We start from the raw sequence: 16030 nt of genomic DNA on the forward strand, positions 1-16030 counted from the left end.
TAGGGTTGTGACAATTCCTCGAGTAACTTAATTACTTTGATTACAAAATTTATTTTAGTCCATTTAACTACACACGTGGGTGAGCACCGTGTTTACCACAGACCATTATTACTGACCCACCATCCACTAAACTCTGTAGCGTTCTGGACCCGAAAAAACATGTAGCAAAATGAAAAATGGAGGTCCGGGGGGTTGACAGCGAGTGGCTTGGAAAAGAAAAAGGCAGAGAGTTTCCAAAGTTTGGGATAATTTCAACTAAAACATGAAGAATGAAGAACATTTTTTAAGTAATTTGAATTTTTTTAAATATTTTTTATTTTTTTATATATATATATATATATATATAAAAAAAATAAATATGAGAATAATTATGAGTTTCATTATACAAATATTTTCCCATAACCTGCTCTACTCAGCCACTATAGAGGGACTTTTTGACTTTTTCGTAATATGTAATATGGCTATTAAATGCACTAAATATATCTATATATATAAAGCTCAAATACCACTGACTGACTCACTCACTCATCACGAAATCTCAAAAACCACTGAACGGATTGCAATGAAATTTGGAACATACCTTCCTCTTGGGTCTTAGGTGCTCACTAAGAAAGGGTTTTGAAAAATTCGCCCTGGATCGGGGCTAACTCGCGAAAAACGAGATCTCTCACGCATTGTAAATTCTTCGAAATAACATTACGGATCCTAATGAAACTTACTACATTGTTCCTTATTAGATGTTAGATGCACGATAAAAATGATTTTCAAAGTAGTTTGCCCTGTATCGGTACTACAAAGGGGTAGTACGTTACTTGTTGACGTTACGTTCTGATCTCTGATCATCCAGTCCTGCTCAGTGCTTACTGCTTATTGCCATATTGCTTAGCGTTCTGCCTTCCGTAGCGAAGCACGGGTACTTTCAGCTAGTGTATATATATACAGTATATATATATATATATATATATATATATATATATATATATATATATATATATATATTACTTGTTAATTTTAAGAGACCTGCCTTATTCTCTCTCTTTTATTTAGAATTGCTCTACAATAAAGAAAAAGTCCTTTTTATCCGATTAATCGGTGGAATAAATGTTAGAATACTTGATTACTAAAATAGTCGATAGAAGCAGCCCTATTATGTAGTAAACTATAAATTTCTGACAACTCAGAATATGGTATTTAATTTAGCTTTTATGACAGCTTGGCAAACTCATGGCATTCTCTCATCAGATTCATGAGGTAGTTACCTGGAATGGTTTTCAGTTCACAGGTGTCCCTCAAGAGGTCATTTGTGATATCTCTTGTCTTTTTCATGTGCTTTAGCCCATCAGTCAATGACAGAGTCAATGGCCCTATTAGTGCTACTACAACTAATGTACAAATCTATATTATGGCAAGAAACACTCAGTTAAGAGAATCAACAGGCCATAATAACTTCAAGAATTAAAAGTCAAGTCAATCTAAAAATTCTCAAGAACCCGAAATTGCTATGATAAAACAAGCTCTCATGATGACTGGCCCCAGGAAAGGAAGACCAAGAGCTACCTTTGCTGCAGAGGATAAGTTTAATAGAAATACAAGGCTCAGAAACTGCTGATTTACATAAATCAGTGATTTACACTCAGTACCTCTGGGAACTCCTAAGTATTGTTGGAAAACCATTCCAGGTGACTACTTCATGAGGCCAACAGAGAGAATGGCAAGAGTAAAGAGAAGGCAGCATATTAACTCGTGGCTTTTAAGCAATAATAATAAAAAAAATTCCATGATATACAGTACAGACCAAAAGTTTGGACACACAAGGTGTGTCCAAACCTTTGGTCTGTATTGTATAAGAAAAAAACAATGTTTTTTAAACTGTACAGAGAAGCACACTGATTTACCTAATTCAAGTCATAATCGCAAACTCAAAGTGTGATAAAAATACACCCAGTAAATGCTTTTATGACCTTGTGGCATGTTCAGTTGTTTGCACAATTAACTGTCTGTGTCTGATATAAAAACCGCAGTTTTCATGCATGTCTAAGCTTTGTGCTGTCTGTTACAGTACATCAAACTCATCTTGAAAAAAGAATAGAATAAGCTTCATTGAGTCTATTAATAATCTGGTAAATAGTGAGGGTGGAAGCTATAGGATTCAATTACAGCAAATTTGAGGTAATTATGTTGTAATTACTACCAGGACTAATGAAGAAGCAATGTATTGGAAATATGGCCTAATAAAATCCTGTTAAATGGTTTTTTCACTGCTTGCTGCATATTTTTGTATATAGGATTTATCAGTCTTCATTTTTTTTCTGTTTAAAATTGTTACTTGCTTATATGTTGCATCATATTACAAAAAGAGCATACAAAAATCAACACCATATTTTAATGCACTTATTTTTAATCTGGTGATTTTAATTGCAAATACTTGAGTTTATAAGCCATTGAAAAGCCACTTCTTGGATGCTTCCACTCAAGGAAAATCTTGCAACCTTATAGATGTGATCTTCACACAGGCGATTTTCTTAATCTGAATGGACCACTCATAAAATCAACCTAAGAATCATCATAATTCAATCTACCACTTTGAACAGTTTTTTTTATTACCCTGTGGGATAAATCTTAAAGGTTGTATTTATAACCCTAGGACAGATGTTTTCCCTTTAGGAAATGTTTCAGAAAAGTAGAACCTCTTTAGTGAGCTTTCATTAACCATCCAATGTGATAATTGCTACTAGGAATAATTATGACTAGTGTGCTGTTTGACATTAGAAGAATATAATTTCCTTTCACAAATTCTCATAGGTTTATTATAGGACAAAATAAAATAGAATCCCTTTTTAGAAAAAAGTACTAAAGAAAGAACACATCAGGAACCATTGTGTCTAGAAATGCACTAAAGATTAATGTGCTGTATTGTATTGTATTAAAACATTGACTCTGTGGGGCCAGTCCTTGATTTAAAAACAAAACAAAAAACGGACAACCAAACATATAAACCCTTTAGGGTGTTTTGTTGTTGTTGTTTTTGCTTGTTGGTTTGTATTTTTCTGGACTCATAAAGATTCTTTGCAAATTCCTGAAACAAATATTTTCTCTGGCACAGAACATTCCACAAGCTCCAGAGTTGTGCTTACACATGCATTTATTGAACTATCATTTGATTGACATTTTCAAATCCGAACAATGCCTCAGCCAAGCATGCCGGTCTGAACAAACATAATAAGCACTAGCCCACAGGTTAGGAGAAGGCATTACTGCATACTCTGTAGATGTTGGGTAAGATTGTGTAATCACATGGTGACGGAGCTGCACAACACACATTTAATAGTCATCTCCCTCTATAATTAATAGCAAGGGGGTAGGTTGGGGGAAAAGCAATAATGACTGCAGAAATCAAAAACACTTAACATTCACAAACAGTGAGAAATCGTTTCTTTAAAATTATCTTTCAATTTAGACATGAGAGAGCTAACCAAATTACAGCACTTAAATGAAATAATGATGAAGTAAGCAAAATGTACAATAAGACAGGGAATTTGAGTTTTGGGTTGCTGTAGCATCGTTGACTTATATGATTATTCTGTATTATACAATGCATTATGAATGCATTTCAGTGGTTAGCATAATAATAATTACAATAATAATAACAATAATAATCATATTTATTATTATGATTATATAACAATATAATTATTGTTATTATAACAGCAATATACACAAATAACTAAAGAATAAAAGTCAGTAGTTTTTTATTATTATTATTAAATAAATGTTATTAATGTACAACACACTTCACAGCTATTTAATGGTATCGAAAGACAGCAAGCGCTTCAGAACAGCATATACCTGTTTCCCTGTAACATGAATGCTGTATACAGGAAACCTGCATACACAAGACTGCAAATAAATATTTCACAGGAATCTGTACCATATAAACTATTACTTGTACGTACCATTATTATCTATAGCCGCTGTTTTAATAGAAACAATATCATATTGCTATGAGAGAATTATTATATCAGTTAGGTTGGAGATGTAACTATTTTCAGAGGTGTTCTGTTATTTAAAAAAAAAAAAAAAGGTAGGGTATGATACTCCAATCAACAGGCATTCTCTGTCAGGAAAAAAAGATTTGCCATCAATCAGGTGTGACGTCATAGCGCTTAACATGTATTCTGCATAATAGTCCAGCACCCCCTTTCCTCCCATATACAACAGCTTACTGCATGAAAATGTGGATTGTGCACTTGTTACCATATGGTGTTTCTACATTTCTGTTGTAAATGTGCCACCGTAGGTAATTGTTTTATTGCTAGCATTTTTATAATTTCTTTCTTTGGTTGCTATTCCAGTTCTCGTTCCTTGCAACTATTAATTGGCTTTTATCTCTAATGTTCTTTTTTAAATCAATGTGCTCTTTTTGATTGTTTCCCCCTTCATTTGACTATTTGACTCTGTGTCTCTCTCTATGTCCATGTGTGTGTGTGTGTGTGTGTGTGTGTGTGTGTGTGTGTGTGTGTGTGTGTGTGTGTGTGTGTGTGTGTGTGTGTGTGTGTCTCTCTCTCTCTCTCTCTCTCTCTCTCTCTCTCTCTCTCTCTCTCTCTCTCTCTCTCTCTCTCTCATTGCTTGGCTCTATACTCAATACTCTCTACTCATTTTGAAAAAATAAGAGATATAGAGAAAGCATGGTTATCAACAAAAACAGAAGAGAGAAATGGAGACCTCTGTATGAAAGATGGGACTGGTGCGAGGACAGCGTAGTGTGGGAGTGATTGAGGCAGGAGGTGAAGAGAAATGGACAGAAAGAGGACATGTACAGTATGAGTGTGTGTATGTGGGTGTATCAAACGGCCTTTAAAAAAGTGGTAGAAAGTAAGTATGGGATTTCCTGGCCATGTGAGTGTGTGTGTGTGTGTGTGTGTGTGTGTGTGTGTGTGTGTGTGTGTGTGTGTGTGTGTGAGTGCTTTATGAGAAACATTATTTAGACTGCGCAACGTCTACTATTTGCATCTTGCATTTGTGTTGGTGTGTCTGTGTGGAGAGATTGTCATGCCTCTGTCTTCACATTGATGATTTTAAATGCTTGTCAGAACAAAAAACAGAAAAGACTGTGAGCACTCTTTGCTGTTTGTGTGTGTGTGTGTTTGTGTGTGTGTGTGTGTGTGTGTGTGTGTGTGTGTGTGTGTGTGTGTGTGTGTGTGTGTGTGCTTGATAGACAGACACATGCCAGTGGAGTTTGTAATGCTCTGGCTCAAAGATGCAGCAAATTCAGCAAACAAACTGGCAAAGGGGGGAATGAGGAGGATGAGGAAGTGAGGGAAAGAGATAGGCTCAGTGAGCGTCTTATTTTTGTGCTTAGTACAGCATGTGCTGATGCTTATTAAATTTCATTTTCCAACAGTGGCACACACACAAAAGTGGTTACTGTGCGACACATATGCTTGCACGTTTACTTTCATGAGCGGAAGATGTGGGCAGGAGGCAAACCAACTGACAAAGAACATTTAGAACGTTTATGGCGGTTATCCAGCTGCAGCTCCAGTTGGTGCGTTCACACCAACTTTTCGCAATTCAAATAAAATGCAAACATTGCTGTTGCTGAGTTTTTGCATTAAATGTGTAGCTGAATTTTGTGCCATTTATATGGTGGAACTCTGCTTATTGGGCTTGTGGAATTTAAAAAGGGTTAAGACTACTCATTTTTAAGACATTTAGTCGTATTTTCATATTTGTTCTGCCAAAGGACGCATAACTGAGAGAATACAAAACATAGCTAGATGTGCCATGGGATTTAAAATGAAAAGGCAGGTTTAGCGCGTACTATTGTGTGTGTGTGTGTGTGTGTGTGTGTGTGTGTGTGTGTGTGTGTGTGTGTGTGTGTGTGTGTGTGTGATCCTGTTTTTATTGTGTGTGGAAATGTAAACACAGCCAAAGTATTATGGCAAAACTCAAATCTAAACACAGCAGTGGAATTGTGTAGTTTGTGAACAAAAACCGAAAAGTTTCTCAGGTTCAAGCATAATATGTGTATAAAGAAATTAATACATCAGATCAATTCTCAACTTCCTGAGATGATATCTTCATAGTTTTTGTATTGCTCAGTTACTTAATGGCTCTTTAGGCTGTTCATGTGAAACTGTCCTCATGCCTAATTCATTGTACATTCACATTTTCAATTGTGATACAGCTATCCTGTGGAATTGAACCAGACATGCTTTGCTTTCCTTCCCTTTCTATACTGTAGGTATAATTGAACTTTGGACTTCGATTTCTAATTAACTGTACGTTCTTCCGTGGACCACATTAGATAGGCACTGACCACTGTATACCAGGAACAATCCAGAAAATCTGTTGTTTTGGATTTGACTATCAAAATATAGCCCTTATCAAAGTTGCCCTTTACACTTGCCCATTTTTCTTGCTTCCAACACATCAACTTTGAAAAATCTTGATTGTTTACTTACCACCTAATATATCCACCCTCTTGACAAGTTTCATTGTAACGAAATCAGCTGTGTTCACATCAGTAGTTTTAATGTTATGGCTTATGCATACATGTTCACAGGCATGAATATAAGATAGCTCTGGATGATGAATAATAGAATAACTGTGATAGATAAGCAATCCATAAGAATTGGTCTGTGTGCATGTGTGTGCTAAAAGCAAAGAAACTAAAAAGGATAATGGTATTTCTATTTCGGTCCCTCTTTTTCAATATGTGTGTGTGCGTGTGAGGATATGTATGCATGTGTAGGTATACTGTATGTGTGTGCACTTAATAAGGGGATGTGTTTGAATAATAGATCTTTGTCGCATTTTATCCGTGTGCAAATAAAACTGATCTCATCATCTCACGCATTAACATATGCAGGAACACACGCAATCATTATTCATATTTGCACATTGAAAGCTATTCACATGTACTCTGTGAATACCAAAAGTAAGGCTAGTTACTTTCAACAATATCCTCGTCTTTTTTTATCGACCCCCTTAACTTTGTATATTTCACTGTTGTTATCTTTCTTTAGTTGCATAACATAGTTGTAGCAATTCAGTACACTTCTATATATGTGTTTGTAAACTAAGTGATAAACATTGCCTAGATTGACTTGTTAGTGTAAAAGGTTCATATTTAGCTATTGTGAGCTTAGCCTTTTTTACTTTTGCCAGGAGTGTATATGCACACACCAGAGGAAGAGAATTTAAGTCACACATTTCATAAAAAATTCAAACTAAAGATTAATGAAACAGAACCAAAATAACTCAGTAAATGAACCAAGAATGAATTTTGTTGCCCACCATTGTCTGCCAGTTCCATAAAAATCACACGTCAGTATTTTATGCCAGTGCTATTTCTGTGATGTTAGCAATGCGTTTGAAAAAAATCTATCTATCTATCTATCTATCTATCTATCTATCTATCTATCTATCTATCTATCTATCTATCTATCTATCTATCTATCTATCTATCTATCTATCTATCTATCTATCTATCTATCTATCTATCTATCTATCTATCTGTCTGTAGGTCTGTCTGTCTGTCTGTCTGTCTACTGCCAATTTGCCACTGTTGGGCCCTTGAGCAAGGCCCTTACCCCTCTCAGTTCCAGGGGTGCAGTACCATGACTGACTTTGTGTTTTGACACTAACTTCCTTACAACCTGGGATATATGAAGAAGGATTTTCATTGTCAAAATGTCTCTTTCTTGGATGTTATGTTGTGTTTTTAAACCCTTAATGGTAATGGTTACAACACCTACAGTGTGATGGATATGACTGACATGATATATGCAGTAAATACAGCAGAAGAAAAAGGTAACCATGCTTTATAAAACAACAAGTAATATCAGGCTAATTGTAGATCTAGTCCAGTACTGAAAAAATAATTTTTGTTTTCAATACATGCACACAAAGGTGTTATTTCTGCTCACATTCAGTGTATACTGTAATTTCTCACATTTAATAGGAGGGAATGCGGCATCCTGTGCAGTGTTTCCCTGAGAAATAATAGACCAGTGTTTTATGTGAGTGAAATAAAAAGCCTGCTCCCAACAACTTGAGTGTTAAATAATGTCCAAAACAAAATACTTCAGCCTTAACACAGATTTCAGCTTAGAGACCTAGCATCTGACTCCGATTTAGAGGAAAAATGATTTATGGACATCTCTGAGACGATCATATGGAGCACCAGTGATAAAGGAAAGGAAAGGGGACAAAAAAAAGCTGAATGCGTTGTTTTATTTATTGTATGTGGGCTGCATAGAAGGTGGAAATAGAGATGTGCACATAAAAAAGAGAGAGAGATTAAGAGAAAAAAATAAAAGATGGAGAGAGATAGTTGTAGCTGGAGGCCAAGCAGCAGAAAGCTTCTCTGCATCAATCTTGTTCTCGTCCCTGTTCTGAGCGATTCATCATCCTGCCACACTTAGACCTCATGATCAGATCCCCCATGCCACTCTCACTTTCACAGCAACTCAAAACGCTGATAATGTTAATTAAAATGGTAGTAGTGTGTATACGTGGCAGCAATGATGCAGAAACGCTGGTATACCTTTTCACTATTAGAGAGAGGGATGCAGCTGGAAGAAACAATAACTTCAACTTTATTTACCACCTTAACTAGCGCCTTCTCTGTGCTATGAGGAGTCCTAATTTTGGATATAAAGGGAAGGTTTTATATTGGCCTGTAGTTGGACAGCTGACATGGGTCAAGGTCAGGTTACTTAATTAGGGGGTTGATAACTACCAGTTTGAAAGATGTAGGTACATAACCAGTGCTAATAGAAGAATGTATTATTTTAACAGGTTCAATTGGTACCCTGGAATTATCTGTTTGAAGAAACTTGTAGGCAAGGGATCGAGAATGCAGGTTGATGATTTTGATGAGAAAATAAATGAAATTAAGTCATTCTCTTGAGTAGGAGTAAAGCTTTGTAATTGATTGTCTGTTATAATTGCACTGCTGTCTACAGGGTTATTCGTAATTGTTATTTCATATAATTGTTTAGTTTTTTTATTAGCATTCAATAATTTAAACACTCGCCTATAGTTTTGTTCACCTTTAAAGAATCATATTCATTCTCTAGTGCATCTTCTGGGTCGATTCTTTTCTCCTGACAATTATAGAAAATAACACACTGCCAAGATCACAAGCCATACACATACAATATGACTAGAAGGAGACAGATTACAGGGGTGTTCACAAGGCAAAATACAGTTTACACTGTTCAGAAAACAGAGAATAGCATTACTTTTTTGCAGTGGCAATGAATAGCAAGAGTGCAGTGCTGCACGCATAGAATGTAGATGCAGAACTGTGTTTCTTTTTTTGTTATGACAAGCGCAATATTACAGAAGATATCAAATACATATGTTTCATGTACGATATATAAAAGCGTTTACCGTTTCTTCATTTACAAAAATACAGGATTAAAAATAGAAATACTGTATACAGGTTATAGATCTTGTGAAGAAGAAAATGTAATGCAGTGTAATGTCTTGCATGAGTTCTATAAATTGTGTAATGGATGTTCTTAGTAAATAATAAACAATATTGTATGTCAGCCACCAACTGGGAAAGGTGATGATCAGCTTAGTGCTCTTTCCTCTCACAGATGGCTCAGGCATCATCAACGTCCCTTGTTGTTTGACTTTCTTTTTTTTGTTTGTTTATTCAGAGTAAACAAGAATGAGTAAGTAAGGAGAAAACTAACCTTACTTTGAGTACCAAAATCAGGTTGTTTTTTTTTTTGCAGTAAATCTATTGTATTCAGTTCTAAATATTCACAGATGGGAAACAATAGCTTGGTGAGAAGGGAAGCAAAAAAGTGAGATGCTGTTAGTAAGAGAGAGAGAGAGAGAGAGAGAGAGAGAGAGAGAGAGAGAGAGAGAGAGAGAGAGAGAGAGAGAGAGGAAGCAAGAGAGAGATAGAAAGAGATGGATAGAGAAGAAGAAAGTGAAGGAGAGAGTATCAGATGTCAGCAGGTTGGAATTGCATATTTGAAACAGAGTGTTATCCACCCACATACTCAGTGCACTGAAGATGGCTCTTAAGTCTGGGGCTTCATTCAGAAGGATACTACATCTGTAGAGAGGAGAAAAGGACAAGGTCAAACATAGTATTGGTTAGAGATGGGAAAATGAAAAACAAATACAGCAGCCTACCTAAGGACACATCTGTCTGAAGTCAATAAACAAAATTGAATGTTAACAATGAAAAGCAGAAAATATAAGAGGATGGTCTTGTGTCCTGAACCAATACATTTACAGTGAATGGAAGCTGGAAAAATTTACCAAAAAAATAAAAGTCCTAGTAAACAAGCCTAAAAAAATTATAATTTATAAATATATATAAGGTCAAGAAAACATCAGGTGAAAGGCTCACTCATTCAGATTCACAAAGACTCCATTTAAAGCTTCACCAGGGTGTGAAAGGAGAGGAAATTGACAGTGAGTGTAGTGGAAAGAGAGAGATGAAAGGAGTTTAACCCTGTAACTGTGAAAACCTCAACTCTCACCTCAATCAATACAACTAAATGTAAATGGCAAACTGAAAGGATCCTACTCAAGTCAGCAAGATGACTAATATTTAACAAAGCGACTACAGAGAGAATAAAAGCCTGAGCTAACGAGAAATGGGTATGCACTAACTCAAGGTGTTAAACAGATAATGAGCAGGGAGGAGAGAAGGGCCAGATGAGGACAGCAAGAAGCAATGAGGCCACGAAGAGATGAGAGGAAAAACAGTGAGATGGGGTCAGTGATCAATCCAAGTGTGCATAAAAGGTTTTAAATGTTAAAAAACGTTCACTTTAACAAATGTGCATTCATTATTTTCAAGACCATGTGCTTGTAGGGGGGAGATGTCAATGATTAGTGTAAATTACTAAGTTTTAGTGCTTAATTTATGAAAGTAATGAGATCAACATGGTCAGAAAACAGTAGTAAGAGATAGAAAACACATAAAGCAGGCCAAACACCTTGAACTGACTAACACATTTATATTGCCTTTTTTACAATGGCTAATTACTTTTGTTGTGTCTGAGGAGAAGCAGATTCTGTATCCAAGTGAAACGAGGAACAGAAATACAAATAGAAAGGAAATAAAATGCAGAGTGGTTGAAAAAGAGAGGAGCAAGGAAAAGAGGCGGGGCAGCAAAAAACTAAATAATACAAAGCTCAAAGCAATACATATTGATAGAGTGAAGAAAAATACAATAATAGACTACAAGCTGAAGTCTTGGCAGGATACAATTGTAGCAGGATATTTTAGAGAGGAAGGGAAAGACATGATAAGCGAATGGATTTAGAAGGATAAGAATGTACCTGTGAGGATTTGAAAAAAGAACAGACAGAAAGGGCATGAAATGGGTTGAAAGTTGAGAATGAGGGTAGAGATTAGGGCTTCAGCTTTAGTGTAGAGATAGTAAACTCCTCAAAACAGAGCTTAGATTGGCCTTGTCTTCAGCGCTCTTCTATCTTATTCTCTCCATCATGTATTTTTCACTCCTGGGAGCCTTTGATGCGTCAGCTCGGCTTGTCAAGTCAGGAATACACTTTACGTTACAGCATAGGAAGACACACAGAGAATAGCAACTAGAATGAGGAAGGGAGCGAGAATTGTAATGGAGATGCCACAGAGCAGCAGCAGAGAGAGAGCATACACAGAGGGGGATGAAGGAGGAATGGAGGGCCACTATAGGTGTAGTGACCTAGTTTAGAAACAGAGGAAAGATGTGTGTAATGGAAGAGAGAGGGTGAGGGCAGGCAAGCATTCTCTGGCAGTCGGCCATGTTGGATAGTCTGGTTACCATGGAGACAGAGGATGAGGAGAGCAGTCTTGTTGGATGATTGGTTACTGATACACTGTTATTCCTGAGTGCATGCACACACGCGCGCACACACACACACACACACACACACACACACACACACACACACACACACACACACACACACACACACACAGAGTTGAACTGGGTTGAAGTACCTGTTTTAGTTCAAAGTAAATTAATTTTGTAGTCTTTATTCATTGTTTTTCATTTTAAATATCTGTTGTATGGATATTTCTGACACTTACCATCAGCATTAGCTCAACTCAGCTGTTATAGGTATTTCATATCCTTACATGCTAATTTGAAGGTTACAGTCTAAAGCTTAATAACCATACATACCTTATATGGGAATCAAACCCATAAGTGGTTCTTCCCAAACTCTTACCACAAAATTAAAAGAAGAAACTTGTATAGAATGTCTTTGTATGGTCCAGCATTACAATTTCCCTTTACTGTAACTAAAAGGACCAATGTCACTGAGCACAAACTGGAATCTATGAGCACATAGCTTGCCAAACTCAGTGTAAGAATTTGAGTACCCAGAACAGAGTCCTGATCTCAATCCAACTAAACACTTCTGGGATAAATTGGAATGCTGAATGTGCACCAGGCTTCCTCAAGCTACATCAGGAATTTGATTCCTTCTCTTCTGGCTGAATGAGCACAAATCCCCATTGCCCTGCTCTAAAATCTAAAGGAATGCCTTCCCAGAAGAGTAGAGCTTATTTTAATCATAAAGGAAGCTATATCTGGAATAGTATCTTCCAAAAGCATATATGACTGTGACGTGTATATTAGAGCGTAAGAAAGTGCATGTTACTAGAATTAGGATCAGTATTGGGACAATACAGACAAAAAAATGTCCCATTTAATATATTGGGGGATGAACTCAATTCGATATTACAACAAACTGAAGTGTATTAGATTAGGGTATTTTTTTATTATTATTTTGTAAAAAATGCCTTTTAATACACTAATTCCAGTGAATCCCTTGCTCAGACATGTCTCCCCATTCTCTCACTCTCACACACATACAACACACACACACTGTGGGCTGTGACATTTCACGCATTTCAGCAAGGCATTATTTCCCGCTTGCTGAACACTTTCAGACAAGTGTCACTGGACACCTGAGGTGACCGTCAGCACTGGCGTGTAAATTACGCTGGCTGTTTTTCAATTGTGAAAAAAAAATAAGTCTGTATATGTGTGCGCATGTGTGTGTGTGTGTGTGTGTTAGTCTTGAGTGATATGATTATTTCTTTACTCAATGAGCTGGACCATTTGCTAGATTGCATTCTGGATTTCTTGTTGAACTGGGAGTTCATATAATAATAATAATACTATATGAATAAAAGTTAATGGACACGCCCATAAGATTTATACATGCTTTCAGAAAATCCCAATCCACATTTAGTCCCCATTTGTTGTTATAATAACCTCCATTTCAAGATTTTGAAGTGTGGTCATGATTTGTGTTCATTCAGCCACAAAGATATTAGTAAGGATAGATAATTGTAGGTACTGAAAGGGGTTGGGGAAGTGGTAGCTCATTGGGGTTTCTAGCCCCAGTATCTCCAGTAAGGGCCTAGCCATTCTTGGGCCCTTAAACAAGGACTTGTGAAGAAAGAATTTCACTGCGATGAAATGTATATGTGACAAGCAAATAAATCGTTAGTGATGTAGTGTGAGGAAGGCTTTGGGTGCACTCAACCTTCTAATTCATTCCGAAGGGGTTCAGTAGGGTTCAGGTCAGAGCTTTATAACAGGCCGCTCAAGATCTTCCACTCCAACCCATGTAAACCACATTTTTTATGGAGCTCAGTACAAACAAGGGAATATATCTGTAAATAAATAAATCTTGTATGAATAGTTAAAAGTTGTGATCTATTGAATTAACAGATTTTATTTGTTGTAAATTAAGTGGAATTTTAATGTGAGAACATCTTTTTTTTTAAATGTCAAAGCATGCCGATAATCTGGAAATGTTTCATCAGATCAGTGTATTTTATGTACATTTTGCTTAATTGAGTGAGAGCAATGCAGCAAGCAAATACCTTTCTTGTCTCTAAACATCATATTTGCAAGATGCCATTGAGGGAAATTCTCTGAGGAAAAAAAAACATTTAACAGGAACATCCAATTAAACCAGATAAAAGTGATAGTAATAGAAGTTATTTGAACCTGATGGTTTTTGTGTGTCCTAAAGCAGTGCATTATACTCTGTGCATTATTTCAATAACACTGGGTTTCTGTTGCTTAATATTCATCTATAATATGAATCTGTCACATGAAATCTGTAATGAAATGTGATCAGTTGCGTCCTTATTTGACTGATGGATCTCTGATACACAATAGCTTTTACTTACAGGGCCAACCCAATTAAGTGAAAAGGTCAGCCATTCAGAGACAAATCTTTCAGCTGTTAGCCTCATTGCAATCCAGTCTGCATGGGAAAAACCCAATACCTTTGGGCTTCACTTGAACAGTGGGTTTATAATTGAAGCTTTATGCAATACTTCTGAGATGATCAAACTGAAAGTGCTTCAAGGTCTTTTGGAATAGTGCTCTTTCTATCTAAATATGTTCTTTTATGTTTAGTCCACAAAGTCCCCCTAGCCTTTAATGAAGATCAATATGAAGCGACCTAGATTGAGAGAGTGGAAGACTGTCTGCAAAGTGTCTGTATGTTTTTGGGACCCTTTGTGCAGGTGTAATTGGTTTAAAATCGACAGGAGATAGTGGAAAGTGTACTGTGTGTACACTGCTAGGTTTTAACCAATAGCTCGAACAGCAGGAGACCACACAGACAGAGACAAAGGCAGTCAGTGGAGGAAAAGAAAGCAACATCTTTGTTAAAAGTGATTAAAAAAGGTCATAAAGTATTATAAAGGTCATAGGTGTTATAAAGTAATATTTTTATATGATTGCATGAATGAACACCTAGGCATATTTCAAAAATAAGCAGGCACCATGATAAAAAAAGTGTTTGAAGGAGGGCTTTGACAGAAAGTGTAAGAATAATGATGAGGACTCTGGTCCAGGATAGCAATAGAGTAATGAATATAAATGGACCCATGTTGAGTTTGTGAAGAAGGTGACATTTTGTTTGCATTTCTAGCTTTATAATCACATTTGATTTTAAAGACCAGACAAATGGCTTTAGCATGGACGATTAGCTGAAGGCTGAATAATTGTATCTCCACTGATCAATAAGCTCCATTTATTGAGCCTGTAACGAGATCGTCATCGACCAGAGTTTGGTCGAACGTGCAAGGGTGCCCACTTTTTATTTCCTTTATTGCTCCTGCTTGACCGAAAAAATTACCTTAAAAAGCAGGAAGGGCTGTGAGAGAAGTGAAAGAATAGATGTTTAATAAAGACATCAATAGTGTCTGTAGCAGACATGTTCTTTTTGACATATTGACAATTAGATTGGAAACATAAAGCAGGCTGTAACCTTTCATACTGACATTATTTTAGCTTGGGCATGTACACCTACTGTAGGTGCTCTAGCCGGAGCATCTTGCAAATATATAATGTGCATAGTCTGTATAAATAAGTCATGAGAGGAATAAGACTCATGAGAGAAATAAGACTCATATCGCATACTATGAAACCAGGTCTGATGCAAGATATGCTACAGATATCACATTAATAAATTGCACTTAAGGTTTATTTTTACTGTGAAGTATTCTTGCATTACTATTATCGTTGCAAATTGTTTCTTTTCCACATGTATACAAAGAGCACATAACTATAAACATTTTTAGCATATCCATCTACCTAGGATGAATGGAATGATATCTAATAAAAAAGAAGGGTGAATAATAAAGGCCTGTTGCTGACCATATGACAAATTTGCTTTAACATCCATTACCAACAGTCATGTGTTTCAACATGTTGCATATAAATGAGTCAGTCAACATGTTGCTACATCTCCATTTGCTCTTTGCCAAGTCAGCCGACCATTTAGAAGCTGCCGCCGTTCATAAACTGCACATAAACAGAATGTGCTGCTTTTGTTGTTTATTTCTGAAGAGAATTGCTTGTAGAGCAGTTCTGTTAAACATTTCTGGTGTGAATGTCTGCCACTTTCTGCTCTTTTCCATGTTGCTGCTAAAGTGACAAACACTTTACACCCAGGTCTAATAAATAATATTAGTAGATATGTGTGTAGGTATGTTGCTAGGTAG

General features: G+C 36.4%; 1 protein-coding gene across 1 annotated transcript in view; it reads left to right on the forward strand.

Moving 5' to 3' along the window:
- pcxb (pyruvate carboxylase b) overlaps positions 1-16030 on the forward strand; it is a 193423-nt gene that overhangs the window by 74825 nt on the left and 102568 nt on the right. The gene's annotated exons all lie outside the window — the stretch shown is intronic.

This window comes from Silurus aristotelis (genome assembly GCF_946808225.1).
Source record: "Silurus aristotelis genome assembly, chromosome: 5".
In the NCBI taxonomy this organism is placed as follows: domain Eukaryota; kingdom Metazoa; phylum Chordata; class Actinopteri; order Siluriformes; family Siluridae; genus Silurus; species Silurus aristotelis.